This window comes from Polyodon spathula, chromosome 6, assembly GCF_017654505.1.
Source record: "Polyodon spathula isolate WHYD16114869_AA chromosome 6, ASM1765450v1, whole genome shotgun sequence".
NCBI lineage: Eukaryota > Metazoa > Chordata > Actinopteri > Acipenseriformes > Polyodontidae > Polyodon > Polyodon spathula.
Window position 1 is genome coordinate 17729390 of NC_054539.1, and position 20109 is coordinate 17749498.

General features: G+C 38.0%; 1 protein-coding gene across 1 annotated transcript in view; it reads right to left on the bottom strand.

Annotated features, from left to right (window-relative positions):
• The window catches only part of LOC121316947 (SAM and SH3 domain-containing protein 1-like), a 330556-nt gene that overhangs the window by 186922 nt on the left and 123525 nt on the right, over positions 1-20109 (bottom strand). The gene's annotated exons all lie outside the window — the stretch shown is intronic.

Sequence of the window (20109 nt, forward strand, 5' to 3'; positions counted from 1 at the left end):
CCTGTTGTAACTATTGCATTCAACTGTACCATTAGCCAGTTAAGATAAATGTTTTAAGCAGCAAGAAACACCTGTATTAAATCAGTGATATCGTCATAATTATTTGTTACAGTGCTTAATGAACCACCTTTTATTACAGAAAATACAAGTCAAATTAAAACTTTTGATTTGAAAAAAACTATTTAACTCAAGTTTAGGGTTGCCACATTTTCCACAGACCAAACCCAGACATATTTCTCAGTCAGCCTAGCTCTATCAAAACTGTATACTGTAACACACAATACCACCAGATCTCAGTACAAATCAATAATCAGGCAGTATACACAGTATTGTGCTCTTGATATTTCTAGCAATCGAGCTTGCAAGCTAGAAAAACAGTAGCTATATCATGGTAGGTTATAGGCTAATCTTTAAATTTAAAACTGGTTAATAGACTAGCAAGCACTGGCAAAATCTTCTTTTTTATATATTTGGTGCAGAACTAATTTATTTTAACATATTGTTTAGGAACTTTGCAATACCTGCACGTAATATCTACACGTATCGCCATTAACAATCTAAAGCAAATTTGCACTAGTGTTACAGATTTTCTAACAAGTCTGGCATAAACAATTGTGGCTGATACTTAATTAAACCCTCGTAAAATAATAACCTACGTCACACTTCAGAACAATATTACCCACAACATCGGAACACAAATGAACATGAGAAACCCCATTAACACATGCATATGAAAAGGACAGTATTATTAATAATGTAATAAAAACCCATAATAATAATGAGTTGTATTGAACTGTCTAATCAGAGAGATGGATGCAGTTACTAGGTGGAACAGGAATGATTAGCTGACTCACTTTTGACAGTGTTTATGTCAAGCGATCTAAGAGTTGGAGGGCATACTCGGAGGAGTAACCGAGTGTACGTACATAGCTAGATTTTAATAATTTGTTTAAAATAAATTAGTCTTATATATCTCATTAAATATTTTTAAATAGTCATGTTGTCAATAAAAATACTTTTTAAAATACATTTTTAAATATATGCCTATTTTCTAAAACCAAACTTCCTGTGTAGCTTTTATGAATGAGATGAGCGAGAATGAATGACGCTACTCAGGTAGGCAGTTCAAACAAGCTCTTCAATCGTAGCCCTGTCTGTGTCCCTTGAAAACATAAAATGGAACATCTTTGAGATTCATTTCGGACTTTGACGGACATTGTTGGGCACTCCTAGATTTGCCCGGGCAAAACCCAGAATTAAAGAATTTTGTGATTCATTTTAGACTTTCCCTGGGCAATTCGAGAATCACCAAGTTTCAGGGTTTGCCCGTAGCCAATATACAACTTACAATAATTCGTTTTTGTACTTACATTTTGGTTGATTGTGTTTTAGACTTTACATTCTATTTAAAAACAGGAAAATCTGCATTAAAAAATCAACACAATACATATTTTAAACACCAACTAAAAACAGCACGAAACTGATGTTTCTTGTAGCACATATAAACATCCCCAGACACTGAGATTTTTTCACTTGGCCCTCACTCATACATCCATCAAGTAAATAGCATTTTACAAATGTTTTGCCACAAATTGTATGTGATGTAATTGTAAACCTACTGGTGCTGTTTCCCCCACTCAACTTAAATCCCACAAAGCCAAGAAACAGAAACCTTATATACATGCAAAATGAGTTTGGTCAAAAATGATTTCTGCTCTGAGGTTTGCCCTGTCTGCCCAGTTTTTCTCTAAGTCTCAAATAAATGTCAGTTACATGGGAGAAGAAAAATAAATCCCTTTGGTTATTTAGAGCATAACATGATGTTGGGTAGAATGCATCCTTTTTTAAAACCTCAGCATCTGTGGTCAGTTTCTTCTGCTGCCCCCTTTATTCAGATGTGGCATCTGCTAATAACAGTGGGAGTAACAATTCCACTGCTAACAAACTACAAACCCACTAACAGTTGAATAAAATGTTACACAAGGAAGGCAGTGGACTTTGTTGGTGAACAAATAAAGTAAAAAGGATGCCAACTATAAATAAAAAATAAATAAGTTATCAGAAACATGAACAAATTAGATCGCCACAACATGCACAAGTCCAGTCTTTGGGACGGCTGACATCGGTAAACTGCAAGACGCACAAAATTGATCCTACTAAAGGAGTTCGGATCTGAATCTTAAACCCAAACACACAGCGCTATAGTGAGTTATTATAACAAAGAACATTGTTTTTAAAGCCGTTATCAAAGCATTACTTCTGTATTACTGTAACTCTACCCCTTTAGAGAGAGGTCCTCTGAATTTCCAAACATTTAGAACAATTATTCAATTCTGACACTGGGTTTATACCCACTTTTATGCCATTTAAAGAGCAAAGTACAGTCAAGACAAGTGTTTGGTACAATTCTGTCAGATGTCAGAGTCAGTGCAGTCCATTTTCTTTTGGAGGTGGAAGTTGTACTGCTTATGGTTTTGGAAGATTGCAGCTGGCAGAGGCTAAAGCCTCTGTAAAATGCCTTCCACTCACAGGCACGAGAACCAATCAAATGTACAAAAGTTCTCCGGGAGAAAACTCATGTTAAGGAAAATCCCAAGTGTTTTGTGGTCAAGCCTGCAGGTAAATTATAAAGTGTGCTTTACCTAATTAAAATCCCACTGTAGGATTAATGTCTCATAACGCGAGATAATTTTTCAGCTACTTTTCATTATGACAAATTACCCATAAAGCAGACCAGTTCACATTTGTCTAATTTAGAAATGCTGCTGTAAAACTGTATATATCATAACGCCCCAATAATTTTAATATTCCGTTTACAATTTATAAGCATGTTTACTGCCCTCCAGTTAACTAGAGTTAGGCAAATCTATTTTCAGACAGCTACAGCAGCTTAGTTAACTTAAAGGTTTAGTACCGTACTTAATACAAGATGTGTGGATGAAATGGAAATGCCCTAATCTAAATAAGGGCATCTGCAATGAAATTTAAGGGTTTTAGATCATGATGACCTTAAAGAAGTTTTATTATGCCACAAACCTAGACAATACGACCATGAAGTGCAGTATGTGTGGTGGTCTATTTGAATGTGATTAATTACATTTTGAATTGAATAATTTACTATGACCATCTGCATATTAATTTCTAGAAGTATTATGCAAATGATGCTGCCTACTCCCTCAAAGCTTGTTGAGAACAAAAATGTCAGCCTGTCTAGAATGGATTAGATTAAAAACGATAAAAATAATAGACAACAATAGATGCCTGTTACAGAAAGACAATGATTCTTGGTGGTAAATCTCCCTCCCAACTTCTGAGGGCACCAAGTAGCGGGAAAAGAATATTCTAAACTGCTTGACCTGACACTTCATTCTGAGGAGGTCGGGCATGTAGAAAAGAGACAGAGCTTCAGTACACTAGCTCATTGACCCGGAGGGCAAATGATGTGGCAGCTGCAGATCATAAGAAGCAGCTGCAATTGTTTACCATGGGAGTCATCAGTGACTGTATAAATAGGGGTCGAAGCAATGTTATCTGTTCCTTCGTTTTGGTTGTGTTATTGACCTGGAAGGACCTGTACTGTTGCTTAAATAAATCGTGTTTATTTGTACTGTCTATTGTTGGATGTATTCACTAGATGGCCAACACTTTCCGGAGCTGTCTCAAGAAGGCCAGAACAAACCTGGAACAGCACTTCACTTGTACCACTGTAACTAATTTACACGTTAACCGGAGTTGTGTATGTGTTTTGTGTTTAATGTGGGGATACAAGAACGGGACTATTATTTCGGGACCAGCTTCTGGGATTATAAATGTAAGTAATACACACCACTGTATTAATTACCATCGTTATTATTTCTTGTTTGTTTCACTGTCAGGCACTGGACAAAAATAACTAACTAAACCTTTTCATCTGGATTACAGTTGTCTCTCTGATCTTTAATCACCTGCACCTGTACACTATTAACCACTTTGCCACAATCCCACATACTACATGTTACTTAGAACATCTACAATTAGGATTAATTCTTAATAAAAAGTGTCCAAACCTGTAAGTAGTATGAATATGGTATATCTCAGTACCTGCATTCACTGTTATGCATATCAATTGACGTTTGTCGGACATCACAATACTCGGCACCTGTTGTCTCCAGCCTTATATTAACTCCTACTGTTAAAACAATTAAAACATCTATTAATTATATGAAATAGAATGTATTACCATTCAAATAAGTATAATCTTTCAAACTGCAACTCTATCTAAATACCTTCACACTTTAGATCAATTTGATTGACACCTTTTAATTTGTGAATTTCTGTCTGCAAATATGTAACATTCAAGGGAAGGGGTTTCTTTCCATTCTTGTAATAATTCTTACACTCTAGAAGTAAAGGCTCTCGCTAGAACTTTGCTTTGCCACTGTGGGGAGACCTTTTTAGTTGCTTCTAATAATCTTTTTTTTAACATGGATTCTATATTCCCTATTTGCAGACTTTCTTTTTTTGTCATGTAAGCTATGAAATATGTATTGAAAATTGGAGTTTGCAAAACACACACACACGCAGGTGCATCAAAATAATAGTCCAAACAAAATGTGAAAGTAAAACGAGAAAAAACACAATAATAAAACTACAAACAAAAGGTTGCTGCCACAGCAGCGTTCCCCCACTGTCGCTACCTGTATGGCTCGGGTCTCCAGTCTGTGCCTGCTCACTACTCCTCTACCTAACACTGTGTAAGGATGCCCAAGGTTTATGTTATGCATCTTCATGAATTTAATACAAATTGTCTCAGATCAAGTACTTGACTGTTGCCCTAAGCAAACTATCAATTTTTTCCAGTAATGTCAAAAAGGGTTTAGAGTTCTTTACCTTTCAATTAACCTTTCAGTTGTTGAAACACTATTAGTTTTTTCAAGGTATGCTAACCAGAGGCTCATTACACCCACAGTCAGACACAGACTCAACAATGGCTTAGGTAACCTGACCTGTCACTGCACAATGCACAACTTGGTAATAGAATTAAAATCTGACCATAAATCTGCCTAACTAAACCTTTTCATCTGGATTACAGTTGTCTCTCTGATCTTTAATCACCTGCACCTGTACACTATTAACCACTTTGCCACAATCCCACATACTACATGTTACTTAGAACATCTACAATTAGGATTAATTCTTAATAAAAAGTGTCCAAACCTGTAAGTAGTATGAATATGGTATATCTCAGTACCTGCATTCACTGTTATGCATATCAATTGACGTTTGTCGGACATCACAATAAATTATGAAATGAGCCTCCACTGTATTGAGATAGTACGAAAGAACGACTTGTTATTTTACTCATTTAATCCAACAGTGACAACCCCCAAGGATGATTTTAAAAACTGTCTACCATTGAGTATTTATTAACTCCAAAACATCTACTGAAGGTATTTTTTTCAAAGCAGTGACTAGACAACAGGGTTGATGAAAAGACTTTCAATTAAAGCAGACAAATTTGAATGGCAAAGGAACAAAGTGTTTTAGAATTCAATCTGATATATTAGATTAGCCTGTTCCTATTTTAAATGTACCACATTGTCACTTGAACAATATATAACCACTCTGAATCTGATGAGCCACGTGAATGAATGGACTCAGATTTGAACAGGACAGTTACAATAAGGAAGGATGCCAAATTAATACATTAGATAAAAATCACATAATTAAGAAAGTAATAACAGAAACTATGATAACTGCAATTCTATGTTAGCCTTTTAAGGGTAATTCGGGGGTCGCAGTAGAGAGTGTTCTCACTGCGTTTTTTCCCTGTTTACCTCATGTCTCTATGCTGTCCACTCTAGCTTTCCTCAGCCGCGGTCCACCTGGGAGAACTGATGAGCTGGCTCAATTATATCTGGGTGGGGGTTAGCTCATTTCTAGTCATCTCTAAATAGCCTCGCACAGTGCTAGCCACGTCAGTCAAGAGGCGTGGCCAGGGCAGCGCCGGCAGTTCCGTTTGACAGCTCCGTCTGTCAATCTCCCCCTTTTTCCTATATTAACCTAGTAGTACTTCCTCTCTTTGTCTTGTTTGTTTTTTGTTTTAGCAAACGCTCAGATTCCATCATTCATGCTTCATCTTAACATCTTCGTTAATATTTAAAACCTCGCTACTTTCACTGGAGGTCATTTCTCTGCACGGTGCTGCCAAGATACTATCAGCTATTTTCCTACCTGCTCAGGTGACTCTTCTCATCATTCATGTTCTCTGTTCGGCTGCAGGAGCTCAAGTGTTCCTGCTCCATCCAGTCTCCAGCCAAACTACAGCTCCATTCAAAGTGCAGTTCCATTACTCAACTTGGTCTGCGTTTTCATCAGAAAGAATGTTTCCAACAACACTACTGCTGCAACTCTCTTCCACTGGCGCCTCACAGACCATGGTTACCATGGCAACATCTCATCGAGTAACTACTGGGAGTGGTAAGTTCTCATGGAGACCAGGCAGCTTTAACAGGCACTGCGAGCCTGTGCCTCACTACTGCAATCTTCTGGCTCCTGCTGCTGCACTTTTGCAACGTGAGAGAAGCTCAACTCTCCAAATTGTGACATCTAAATACCACAGGCTCCTCTTGTATATAAATAAGTTAACGTAGGTCTACATCACATAACTGTTCTAAAGCAAATGTTTTATACATAGACAAGGATTTTAGTCGCAATAACCAAATATATGCTACTCTGCTTCACTCCAAACTTTGAATCCTGCACACTCCAAACTTTCTATCAATTCCTGCAGTTCGTTGTCACGCCGAGGGATTCTCAGTCCCCTCCTGCCTCAACCTTTTTGCTACCTATATTAACTTTTCTTTGTCAAATCCAAACCCCTCCCCTTGAGGACCTGGTCATGAAGCTAAGCTGTTCAGCTTTCTGAGATGCTAAGAATCCTCCGTCACATTAAATTTACAGCTTCACTGCATCAGGCCATTCCTGCAACCTTCTTGTTCCTGGATTCACACTTCCTCATTTGCCCCCAACTTCATCAAGGCACTTAATACAAAGTCACCATTTCATTCAATATGAGCTGCCAGTCAGCTACGGAAACCATGTCCTACGATTATCAACGTTTCAGTCAGTGTCCTCCTACACCACAATAGACAATACACTCATAGACTGCTCCTGATCAAATCAATAGGTTTTGGAACAGCCTCAGAGCAACACATTCTCATCCTCTCAGGTTCTACAGCGGCCTCAGAACTATGCATTCTTCATCTCTGCCCAAAGGCAGGCCCATCTCCGGCTCCATCTAAAACCTCCTTAACTCTTAAAGACCAATATCCTCAGCATTCAGCAGATACCTGCACTCTATAGCAAGCCACTGCACACTACTGTTAAGCAGATCTCGCCTCTACTGTTAAATCACTCCTCACTACAGCAAATCGCGTCTCCCTCTTCAGATCTGCTCACTGTTGCAGCAGGTAAAAGTTGCTTTAGTTTACTATTTAAATCTGCAACTGCACTCCTTCAGAGTTTCCAACGCAGCTTATCCTACAATACTAAAAAAAAAAAAAAAAAAAAAAATTATATATAATATATATATATATATATATATATATATATATATATATATACACACACACACACACACACACACACACACACGGGTGCTTGACTTCCTCTGCAATTTAGTCACATGTCCACTCATCCTCTCAGATACTACAAGCACTAATACATGGTGAGAGACATGGTACGAAAAATCTGTTTTGATTTATGAATTAAGGAGTTCCACTATTAGGAGAATGACTGGAGTTGTGAAACCTAAATCTCCTAATGTGAGTTTACCTTTTCCATTCCAAGCGCACATGGTGGTAGCAATTCGCTGATCGATCCAATATTAACTAACACAAAAGATGGCCGGCATCTCATCTCTGCCTTTGTTTCCAGAATCAACTCAGCAGTCGATTTAATTTATTCGTTCAGCTCCAGTAGCCACCTCAGCCTCATCAAACTTTGCAACACCGACATCTGCTGTTCAGCTAAATACAACACTCTCCAATCTTCTGCAATCTGCTTGCCACTACATGGCAACAGCCTTAGCCCCAGCGACCAAATCATCGTACGTCACCGGATGGAAAACATTTACAACTTTCTGCACTCAAAACCAAATACATCCCATTCCGATTTAATAAATTCTAGCCTCCATCACCCATGCAAGGGATTCTCTTCACTTAGCCCCCACTACCATTAAAGCCAACATCTCCGGAATTCAGTATTTCTATCGCCTCAACTCCATCCCTTCACCAACACAGAGAGATCCCCGAGGCCCCGCCCCGCCCCTTCCACTCGCTATTCTTATTCTACCGCCTGGCCTTCCTTCACCACATTCTGTGTGCCCAGAATCTCACCACCTATAACCGTGAGCACTTCCTTGTCAATCCTTGTCCGGGCTTTTCCCCACTCCTCCTGAATTGGAGCAGCCACTTCTGCAGCACGCACCGGAATCAACCAGCACCTGATTAAAACCATGGGGCTCTGGTCCTCTTCAGCAGTGGAAGCATATATCAGGTCATCTCCCACGGACATTGCAGCAGCTCGCTGGTCCCTCGTTACTATGCCCGGAGTGGGGGGCGCCCTCTCCGCCAGGTCCACCAGAGGTTTCCTCCCAATAGGGCCGGGGGGGTTTCCTCTCCACAGCCACATGGCCTCCACAAGATTTATTTGTTTTTTAATTTAAAGCTTCTATAATGAAAAATTGAAAATGTAACTCTCGAGTTCGAGGAACAAGAAACAAAAGGATAAATAAAGAAATTATTATTATTATTATTATTATTATTATTATTATTATTATTTTTTTAAATCTATCACAGGGTAGTGAGGTCTAACTTCATGATCATACCAGCAGCAGCAGCAGCCCTAAAATGTCATCAATCTAAAATTTTCAAACTTGATAAATACATAGTATTTTGTGTATCAAAGTGCACGGTTTGTTTTCGTTACGTGCAATACAGTTGGATACCTTACAAACTAGGAGGCAGACATTTGCAACGAAAGCCTATTGTAGTAACTGCTGCTCTGAGGCAGATATATTGCATTATGAACACATTGTAAGAATCATGTGAAAAAGTGAACACTGAAAATCCTGCAAGGGTTATAATATTTACTATAACATATATTTATGTTATCATGTGGATTGGTGTGTGCATAGCCTTGAGTTTGACTTGTATTAATATCAACGATCCTTATTGAAAATGTAAACTACAGTATTCAAAAAAAGATTTGGACTGCAAGGGGTGTGTGTGTGTGTGTTGTACTACATGCTCCTTGAACTGAAGGACAAACCATTTGGAACAATTAAAATGTATTAAACCACATGCACACTTCATACTCTGAACATTACAGCTATTTCCTCACTGATCTGCATTACAACTTTACCACAAAATAACCACCAATACTGACATTTAAAGATATAGATCCCCATTCATTTTTAGACACAGTTTTTACACAAACATGGACAAAACATATGCCATTTGATCCCAGAATGATACCTGCCTTAAAGAAATCCTGAGTAGCATACATACTGTATATTGCCCCGTCATTTTACAATCTTTATGCTAAGTTACAATGACAACGTGACAAAAAATGTGCCTAACAACTGCGGGAGTTAAATGCATTAACCCTTTGCAGTCCATTTATTCAGCGCTTGTCAGGTGTGTCAGGTCCAATTTATTTTCACACGCGCTGTTTATTTCACACACACTGTTTAATCCCCCCCCCCCCCACATACCTCTTTATAGACACGCATACTGATAAATCCTCTCAAATCACTCGTTTTATCACCAAACTCCTCAATAATGCAATCCAAGTCATTATTTTATTACTATAACCATCTCAAAATGCTTTGCAAATGTCAAAATGATCTGCAAATATAACATTTACTTGGCTTCCATTCCATAACAGAAGGATACTGGTAAGATGCATAAATATAAAGAATATTCATAACACAGAAAACAGAAAGATGTAGGCAATCTTAAATAGAGTCACATTTTCTCTGGAATTAAATAACGCCCCCAGTCACCAGCACTGCCAACTTCTTTCATAAGCACCAAAAATTGAAAAAAAAAAAAAAAGAAAGTTTTTTTCTTTGTTCAAATTTACCTTTTCATTGATTAATAAATGTCATGGATTCCAACAGAAATACAGTGAAGTAGGCACATCATGAGACAGGGTTATGCAATGCAACTACACGGTATAGAGTGTAGAGTGATAGTAAAATCTGACTAGTTTGCAATGCTGATGTGGAAAAAACTTCCTTGTTTCTAGACATGAATAAATAGATTAACATGAACAATTTACCCAGGTCTAGATTTTAGCAGCACCAGGGTGATGCATGAATGTTATTATACAAACTGTAGAACTAAAAATAATTCAGCAGCTGTAATTATAGAAAGTGCTTTAGGCATAATGCAACAGAGCCTCACTAAAACCTGAGCGTTAAGGCTCATCCGTGTCAGGACTATCAGTATGCTGGCAGTACTGGCCTCGTCTAGCATTATGCACTTTGCACCTAGCAATCACAACTCTCTGAAGATCTTATGTGGGTGTCTTTTGCAAACAACTTCCTGTACCGCATAGCTTATCAGAATTCATGGCTGCTCCAGCCACAGAAACCCATTCTCCAAGTGAACTGAAAAAAATACTGTTTTAAATTATGTTTTGATATTTATAACTGTTCTAGACTGGCAGGGTCTTTATTTAAAAAGTATTTAAATAGCTCACAAATGGTACAGTTTATTAATAAGCTACTGTTTCTTGTATATTTATAAATCTGTAAGCTATTACTGTATAAACCTCATTCTTTTGAATAAGCAGTGTACTGAAATACATACGTGGCCAAATGCTTTACAGCCTTTTTATTGCCAGTTTCAGCATCATCAGTCAGAAACCAAGCAGAAGCTGCCTTGAGTACTTTTTCTGAGAACTTGAGAGATTTTGTGTAACTGGCAGTCCAAAGAAGAAGATCAGGCCCACTGTTTCTTTTTCTGCAGCATCTTTAACGTTCGAATCAAAATTGGACCAATTTTTCGGACCCCCATTTACAGCCCCCCCCCCCCCCCCCCCCCCCCGCTGTGACTGAAATCTGCCTCTCGTCACCTGGAATGCTGCCCACATTTTCATTTTCTTTTATGACGCTCTATATGTGACACAAAAACAGCAGGAAACATCTTGTTTTCCAACAGCAACAATTTGACAGAGACACAAAAGAGTCCCACAAAAGAGTCTATTACTGGTAGTTTGAAAGCCTTTACACAATCCTACCTCTCATTATTATTTTACGGTACATTGTTTAGTTTTCTTGACTATTATTCTTGCCACCAACTATTACATCCTGTGTAGCTCTATTATGATACTAGCTAAAGTCCTATATGCTGAAAAGTGTGTTGCTAATACATGCTCCACAGGAAGTAAAGCTATAGACCTGTAACACAATGAATAAGCTTCACTAAGGTCAAAGTGAACATAAAGAGCCTGAATTTCGAAAGGCGTTTCATTTTCGGTGAAAACGGAAAATCCACTGAATTTTTCCACAGGCGTTAAAAAAAATAATATCTGCTTATTTTCTATAGTGATCCTCTGTTTTATCTGCCGGTGGATCACATTTCAAGCAGAATTTTCTGTGGTTTTAAATTAGTAAGTAATGAGCATTTAAATCGGTTTTATCCGCCAAAATATTTCTGGTTCAATTGTTAGCAAATCTTACCCATATGTATTCCTTCCTGTCTAACATGGAATTTGCTTTCCTTTGTATTTTGTCTAATAACCCAGACCTGAACAGTAAAAAGTAAATTTAAAGTGGCAAATTCTGTTTTTGGCCGAGATAAATACGTATGGATGATTTTAAAAATGAGGTTTTACAGTTCTGAACACTGAAGTTAAGCAATAAACGAAAAAGAGATACTAAACTCTTAAAATATCAAGGTTTCTTTATTTTTGGCGTTCATATTTGAATATTCATTTGGCTATCGTAATGGATTGTGTCTTAGAAGGTTAATTTACATGCTGGAAGCAAGGCTAAAACGTTTAACTTTGTCTTCATTGCTGCCTACCTGGTTAACAATATGACTAAGCAAACTAATGTTAAACTAACCTATTCTAGACAAAATTGCTCACGTTACCACCTATTGCAACAATGTGACCCAACTGAAATACAGAGTCAATTTCATAAACTGGGATAATATTTTTACTATAGAACTGCTGTACTTCTATATAGTACACGTCTACTACAGTGCAAGGATGACAATACTATAATTAAAATGATTGTAGTCTGAACCTCCTGAAACTAAGCCATGGGTTCAGTTAAGAGCTTCTAAGCCTAACAGTAATTTAAAAACACTGATCCACTATCTACGGTAAGCTGTGAGGTTTAAAATACTGAGGGATGTGTATCGTACATTACTGAACTCCATTTTAGGAACCACAGTAGGTTATGATAAGTAGTTCTACATAATGAAAATAAACAAGAATATTATCATATTCATTCTTTCATTTGTGAGGTCCAATACCTGTCAATTCTCACTGTATTTTAGCTCTAAGTTTTGCCAGATCAAGAATTGTTTATTTTACAAAATGCCTCTTTGTACCTGTAAAAGGTATGTGGTCAACTGGTTTAGCAGGAGTGGCAAAAAGTAGACATCAGACTAAGTGCAAATAATGAGGGATTTATTTAACCTCAGTTGAAATGAAGAGTAAACAAAAATAAGCAAATTTAGAGAAAAAAAAAGACATAAAACAACATAAATTAAAAAGTAAATAAAGGCGCTAGCATTCAGTATACTTAAACTATACTTCTTGTTCTTATTTTCTAAAGACAGAACTGTTCAAAGCACACTGCTAAGCAACTCTCACACCTATATACAGCTAACCTCTCCCCAAAATGAGCTAATGGTAACTATATATACCTTCTAGCCCCATAACTCCTCCCCTGGGCTAAACCATTTCAATAACCTGAAAAAGTTACATTTAATGTGTAATTCACAAACTTATTTTAACTAACAGTAGTGTCACAGCAAAATTATCAATTTATCAACTTTCAAACCAATTTTCCATACCTATCACAATACAAATGCAATTTCGTTTTAATATGTTCCCCAATTACTTGTATAATACATGCTTGCGTTTATATCAGGTTAGTCACTGCGCACACGCCCCTAACATGGCTGCCCTCTGCTGCTTAGAACAGCGCAGACACATTTCATGATATGGTAAGTACTGTTTTAAAAGAACTACCCCTAGTTTACTGGTAATAATAAAGCAATATAACTCTTAAACAACTTGCTAGTGCTTGAATATACCCACTGTTCAGAATGTGTACCATACATGCCAATAGTCCCTATATGTCCCATGTCCCGATGCATAGGAAGAAAGTCCCGATATTTACCCATAGAAAAAAAAATCATTTATCATTATTTCTAAAAACTAGTAACCCATTTTATAAGCACAATAAGACACTCCAGGGTGTTGGTTGTGCTAGAACCAGCACTTCCAGATGCTAAAGGCACTCGGCCTACGGTCTCGTGCCTTACTACACCCCTGGGCGTGCGGTTATCCTAGCACAACCAGCACCCTGTCATGTCTTATTGCTTACTTAGCACAGTGATGGAGTTGATATTTGTTTCACTCCGTCACAATACCCTGAAAGGTTATGTAAAAACAAGGAGCATGTTTTTCTATTTTTCTGTATTTTGCGGTTAGCTGCCTCTTAGTTGGGAATGGCACTATTTTTCCAGGTTTAGAAGTAAATATTGACAGGCACCTTCAATGGTTGCTGAAAATATCGATCAGATGTCAAGTGAAGGATGTTAATTCAATTCAACCCTTTGACAGTTGCTGGCTGATATCACCTGTATGTTTTCAGTTCATGGAGTAATAAAAACAAGCAGCAAAATATCTCACCTGACATTCCATGTCTCACAAAAATAAATATTCAGTCTCTGACCATTTCAAATACAAGCGGCAACAACAACCACTTTTTTTTTTTTTTACATAGCTCTTGGTTAAAAGACTCACCAATTCCATCCAGCATTTCAAAGGCCCCAAATAGAAAATGTTCACTTACCTAGAAGAGAGAAAGAGAAAATAAATCAATAAATGTACAATCAAGTATTTTTCATTAACAACGGTAACAGTATTTTGCTAGATAGGTTGAGGTTACAGAATCTAGGACAAAACTAATCAATTATCTATTTCTTGTTGTACTTGTATTATGTGTATGTTTAACTGGTACTGGGTAAAAAGGCAGTTTGTGTGTATGCTACACATAGCTCATTTCTTTGCCAGATGTCAAGCCACTAGTTGTAATCCTCTCATTTAAGGCCCTAAGGCTGATTTTAGTAATTGCTTGCACTTTTTTCTGATCTGTTTAATGTTACTAATCTGTGTAACAAACCATACTAACTTTGTGAGATGCAGTATGTCATTAAGAAAGCAAACAAAGTTTAAAATATAGGCTACTGTTCTGTAATAAACTACTGTTTTACCTTTGATATCAAAATTACAGTACCATTTTATCAAAACTCCATTTCCTATTAAGAAGAATTAGTTCTTATTAAATCACGGTTTGAAATTATGCAAGAGTTCTACATGTCTTCTGGAGTTGACAGGCCCCATCTGGAGCAAGCATGTTTCCGCACTTGGCTCAAACAGACTGCTTGAGGAGGACTGAGTGACAAACAACTGGTAGAGTTAAAAAGCAAGTTGTTCATTTGAAATATTCAAAACAAAACTCAAATGGTTTGTTATGTTACTAATAGCAAACCTAATAGAAAATGGCTGATAACATGTCTGTTTAACTCTTACACAAGCCATAATAAGTGTTGGCAGAGTCAAAAAGAAACAAGCCAACATAGAAATAAGTTCATGTATGTCTTGAAGGGCCTGTTTTATAAGGTTTGAGTAGTGATAGCTATTAAAAGACTGCCATTGAAGTATAAAAAAAAAAAAAAAAAAGTTTGGTCCACAAAAGTTGTGCTGATATTGTAATTTTCATGCCGTGACGATAATATAAAAATATCGCGATATTCGATAATACCGTCATTTTTGAGGCCCCAACGCCACATATAGATTTGAGAATGTAAGACTCGACAACATACCCACCGCCATCCCACCAAAAAACATACATAAAGTCAAATAAAATAACGGCCAAGTCAAAAGTGAAGCACATTAACAAACAGAAAGGAAAATCAAATGAACATCAATGTTAAAAACAAGCCCATTTAATGTCCATTTTAACTAATTTAGCATGATTGCGTTGTAGCTAGCTGTCAGTTGTTGAACATTTTGAAATACACCCACGGCCTTCATTGAAACGAACCTGGCCCCTGGACCCCAAATAATAATAATAAAACATAATATTGTAATGTTTACTATGTGAGGTCTGTGAAGTGTAGGAATACTTGAAGTAGGAGCGGCTGTGTTTCACATCGGTCGAACAACCTATGGGTGACAGGCATAGACCGCAGAAGCTGCTGGTGATTGGCCGTGAAGTGAGACGAGGTGGGACTAGCTGGATCTAAAACCAGGGGGAATGTTTGTTGTTGTGAGGTGGAGAGAAGCGAATAAACAGAGACAGAATAGTACCACAGCGACAGTTAATTGTTAGTTAACCATTGACAGATTATCTTTGATCATGTATTGTGTAATAAATATCGAGTTTGGTCCTGAATCGACTGAGGGCTCATTCTTACAGTGTTAAGATTTTTGTTACAATATACACTGACTGTCAACATCCCGGTCTATACGCATGGGATGCCACCTTGCAGTTAAGTCAACTCTTTTGTCTTAAGAATTTGTATGTAAGTATGCCTCCTCTTTCCGTCTCAACCACAGCCAGTTGCTGCCCCTTTCTGCTGCTTCAGATAAGTTCTTCACTGTGTGACGCAACTCTTGGCCACTGAACCCGACGTCTCTGAGAAACCGGGTTGTAGAATGTGCCATAAATCCTCGACAACCCACCTCCACTGGGTAAACTCGGACTCTCCATCCTCGCTGTTCCGCTTCAGCAGCTAGTTGAGCATACCAAAGTTTCTTCCTCTCATACGCCTCATCCACAGCATCTTCCCATGGCACTGTTAACTCTACCAGATGAACAAGGCGTGCTGATCCAGACCACAAGACAATGTCTGGTCAAAGGTTAGTGGTGGCAATCTCAGGTGGAAAAATAAGCCGTTGACCAACATCTGCCAGCATTTTCCAGTCTCTAGCAGCTTCCAGTTGTCCTGGGCGAGGCTTGGTTTTAACACCTTTTCTTGGAGGTTGCTCTCCTGGATGGAGGAATATTGTCTTTTGTGTGTAATGCTTTGATGGAACTGGTGTCAACTTATTGGTCAGGTTACGCTTGTCTTCCAATGTTAAGGCCAAATATCACAGCACCTGGTCATGGCGCCAAGTAAACCGTCCTTGGCTAAGACCCACCTTACATCTTGTCAAAATGTGCCTTAATGTTGCATGTGAAGAACACAAAGGACATGAGGGATCCTCACCCCCCCAGAGGTTTATGTTCTGTGGTGATTGGAGAACATCATGTGCTGATCTGATGAGGAAACTGATCCTGCTCTGTTCCATTGTCCACAGGTCTTGCAAGCTGATCTTGTGTTGTTCCACACTCTCCCATTTCATCCATTATCCCTGCTTGGCCTGGGAAATGACCTTTACACACCTGATCCTCTCTTCCTGCTTTTGCACCTCATTGACTACCAGCTTCCTCTGTTGAGCTGGGGTTGCCTTATGCCATGTAGCAGGAGCTGAACTGAGACCAAAACCTCCTTTTCCATGCTGAACTTGCCCCATAATATCTCCGATTCAAAGGGTAGCCTTAGCATCTTCCACAGCTTTCTTTGCAATCCATTTTCTTCCAGTTTTCAATACAGGTGCTGCCTCCCTTACACATCTGTCACGTGAATCTACCAATGTCATTTCCAGTAGGACTTATACGCACTTAAACTCCTCGGTTAGAGCAGAGATTGGTAGCTGCAGTATTCCTTTACCATAAAGTCCCACCCTGCTGAGGCAGCGTGGAACTCCCAACCATTTCCTGACGTATGAACTGATTAAAGCTTCCAGCTTCTCAACTGTTGTCAAGGAAACCTCATACACAGTCAGTGGCCACAGCAGTCTTGGCAGTAGACCAAACTGAAAGCACCAGAGTTTCAGTTTGCCTGGTAAAGCGCTGCTGTCTATGCTCTTCAACCCTTCCACTGTTTGTTGTCTAACTTCTCCCACACTAACTGTGTCCTTTAGATCCCCGTTGTACCATCTCCCTAGACTTTTCACTGGCTTCTCAGACACTGTTGGTATTGCCTCACCATTTGTAGAACCTTGTATCTACTATTTTACCTTTTATAGAGATGCTCCTTGATTTAGTGGGCTTGAATTGCATTCGTGCCCATTCAATGTTATTGGTTAATTTGCCCAATAATCAATTAGTGCAGGCTACTGCTGTAGTCATTGTTGTCATGTCATCCATGCATGCTCGAATTGGTGGTAGTCGCATTCCAGAAGCCAAGCGCTGTCCTCCCACTACCCATTTTGATGCCCTAATAATTACTTCCATTGCCATGGTAAAAGTCAGGGGAGAAATGGTACATCCTGCCATTATTCCAACTTCTAGGCATTGCCATGTAATGCTGAATTCTGAAAGAGAAAAAGTAAATTGCAAATCTCCAAAGTAGGCTTTCACTAAATTTGTCAATGTCATCGGTACGCTGAAAAAATCAAATGCTGCCCGAAGAAGTTCATGTGGCACTGAACCACATGCATTAGCCAAATCCAGGAATATCACATGGAGCTCCTTCCTCTCCTTTTTGGTGGATTGAATTTGTTGCCAGATTACGCTGATGTGTTTTAAGCATCCTGGGAAACCTGGAATGCCTGCTTTTTGTACTGAAGTGTAAATGAAGCAGTTGTCAAAAATATAAGTTGTCAAAAAGCACTTTGTTTTTTGGCTTGTTCAGCAACCACTCAGCAAAGCAAAATTGATTAAATAAATAAATAAACAAGCAAATAAAAATAACTTTTCTTTCATGTCAAACTTTTCATATCGGGTTGATTTGGAATAAAATATCATTCTGGGATTCTTGCATGTTGGATTAAGATTTGGTGCACTTTGAAATGATTCATGTCAGATTGATTTTGAATAAAAGTTCAGCTTCAATTTGGGATTTTTGCTTTTTGTACTGTGCTTTAATTCTTTAACGATTAAGATAAAGGCTGAATACTGCATACATGAGACGAACAGGGACATGTAATTCTACTTTTATTCACAATCTCATCATTAACTTACTCAACAGTTTATCGTCCATTTTGATTCTCTTCTTGCTATAACAAACCCCTTGACACAATGAACAAAGGCTTGGACCCCAGCAGGGTGTACTGTACATCTACTCTCTCACTGAGAATGATTTTCCCATGAACACTACCATGTCCTGTGTTTTTTTTAAATTCCCGGATCATTTAGGGGATGCTTGCGTGTTTGCGTATGCCTAGCGGCGGGCTTGCTCGACTATAATATCTCAACTCGCATCTTTTCACATTTGTATTTTAGCACAGTGAAGCATTCAGTTTAACAGTCTCATTCGATTGTCAAAATTATATATAAAACAAAATAAGAAAAATGGTTTTAGCTTACCTCATCTTTGAACATAATGTTTCCAGCTCATGCTTTGTTTGGAAAATCTTTTGCAAAAACGTTTCTATTTGTATCACACCAAAAAAACGCCTCCATGCAGACCCGATATTATGTTTGTTGCGAGGACCAACTTGAAAACACAAACATAGTTTGGTTGATAGATTTGGTTAAAATATGTATAATATGTATTGTATTTTGTTCTCAATGCTGCTTCTTTTGTAAAATTGCATTAACAAAAATAAAGAAAGAAAATAGTAAAAAAGCACAATGTCACTGCCTTAACAGTCTCTTTTAGCAAACAGTAATCTGTTGTTAAGTAGTGGACTCACGCTGACTGCAACCACCAATATTCAAGCTTGAATATTGGAATAACAGCGGTCTTGTTCTAAACCTCCACAGAGTTCTCTGGGGCGCTACAATGTTTTAACATGTCATGGTATGAATGAAGGACGTTTTATAACATGTCTTATTTTATTAGCTATGTTTATTTTAGGACTAGTGACGATATATATAAAAAACTGTCCACATTTTCCAATATCGCGATATACGATTATATTGAATATTGGCACAACCGTGGTCCACACAGTTTAGTTTATGCTTTGACTTTATTGGTTCACACCCAACAACTCCTGTCATTGCTTACGGTTTCACAATTTTTTTTTGTTGTAGTCTAATACAGAGATTAACAGTTCAGAACTTGCTATTATGAAGCAAGCCAGTTCCCATGACTGTGTATTCAGTATTTAATTACAACAGTAACATAACTATCCAGTCGGTTGTCCAGCAGTCAATGAGACCATCAAAAGATGCTTTGGTTTATTTTATTTATTAGCTTTGGTTTTTGACAGGTAAAAATGATGGCACTTCATGATGGAAAGAAATGCATTGGTTCTTGAAGAACTAAGAGGTTTGTTGAGTTGCAGCAACAGAGCTACAAACAATTATCCATCTTCTCAGTAGGATTTAGACACACATGAAATTGAAAGTTAATGTACCAGGGCTTTACTTTACCTGACCCAGCATATCCATTAGCATCTTAGCATAGATGACAGAGGGCCAATATGTCACCCACCAAAGATGGAAAAGGTCAGGGGGGAAAGCATCAATAAAGCAATATAGTGCAGTATTAAATTCATACAGCAGTAAGCAAGAAAAACACTTCAAATGCAAAGCTACATATGGTATGTATTAATCAAATGTCCTTAATGGAACCTGCATGAAGAATTCCTTATATACTGTACAGTAAGCTTTTCCTTTTATTTACACTGCAGACATTCTCTCAAACATACTGATAATGCAACCAAACATGTTACAAATGTAACATTATATGAATACATTGTAACTACTGTATCAGTGGTCTACAGAAACATACAGTAGGTTTCAGAGCTTATCTGGTATGATAATATTTACAGTTTAACTGATAGTACAGTTTCCTGTACCAAAATACAACCACAGTT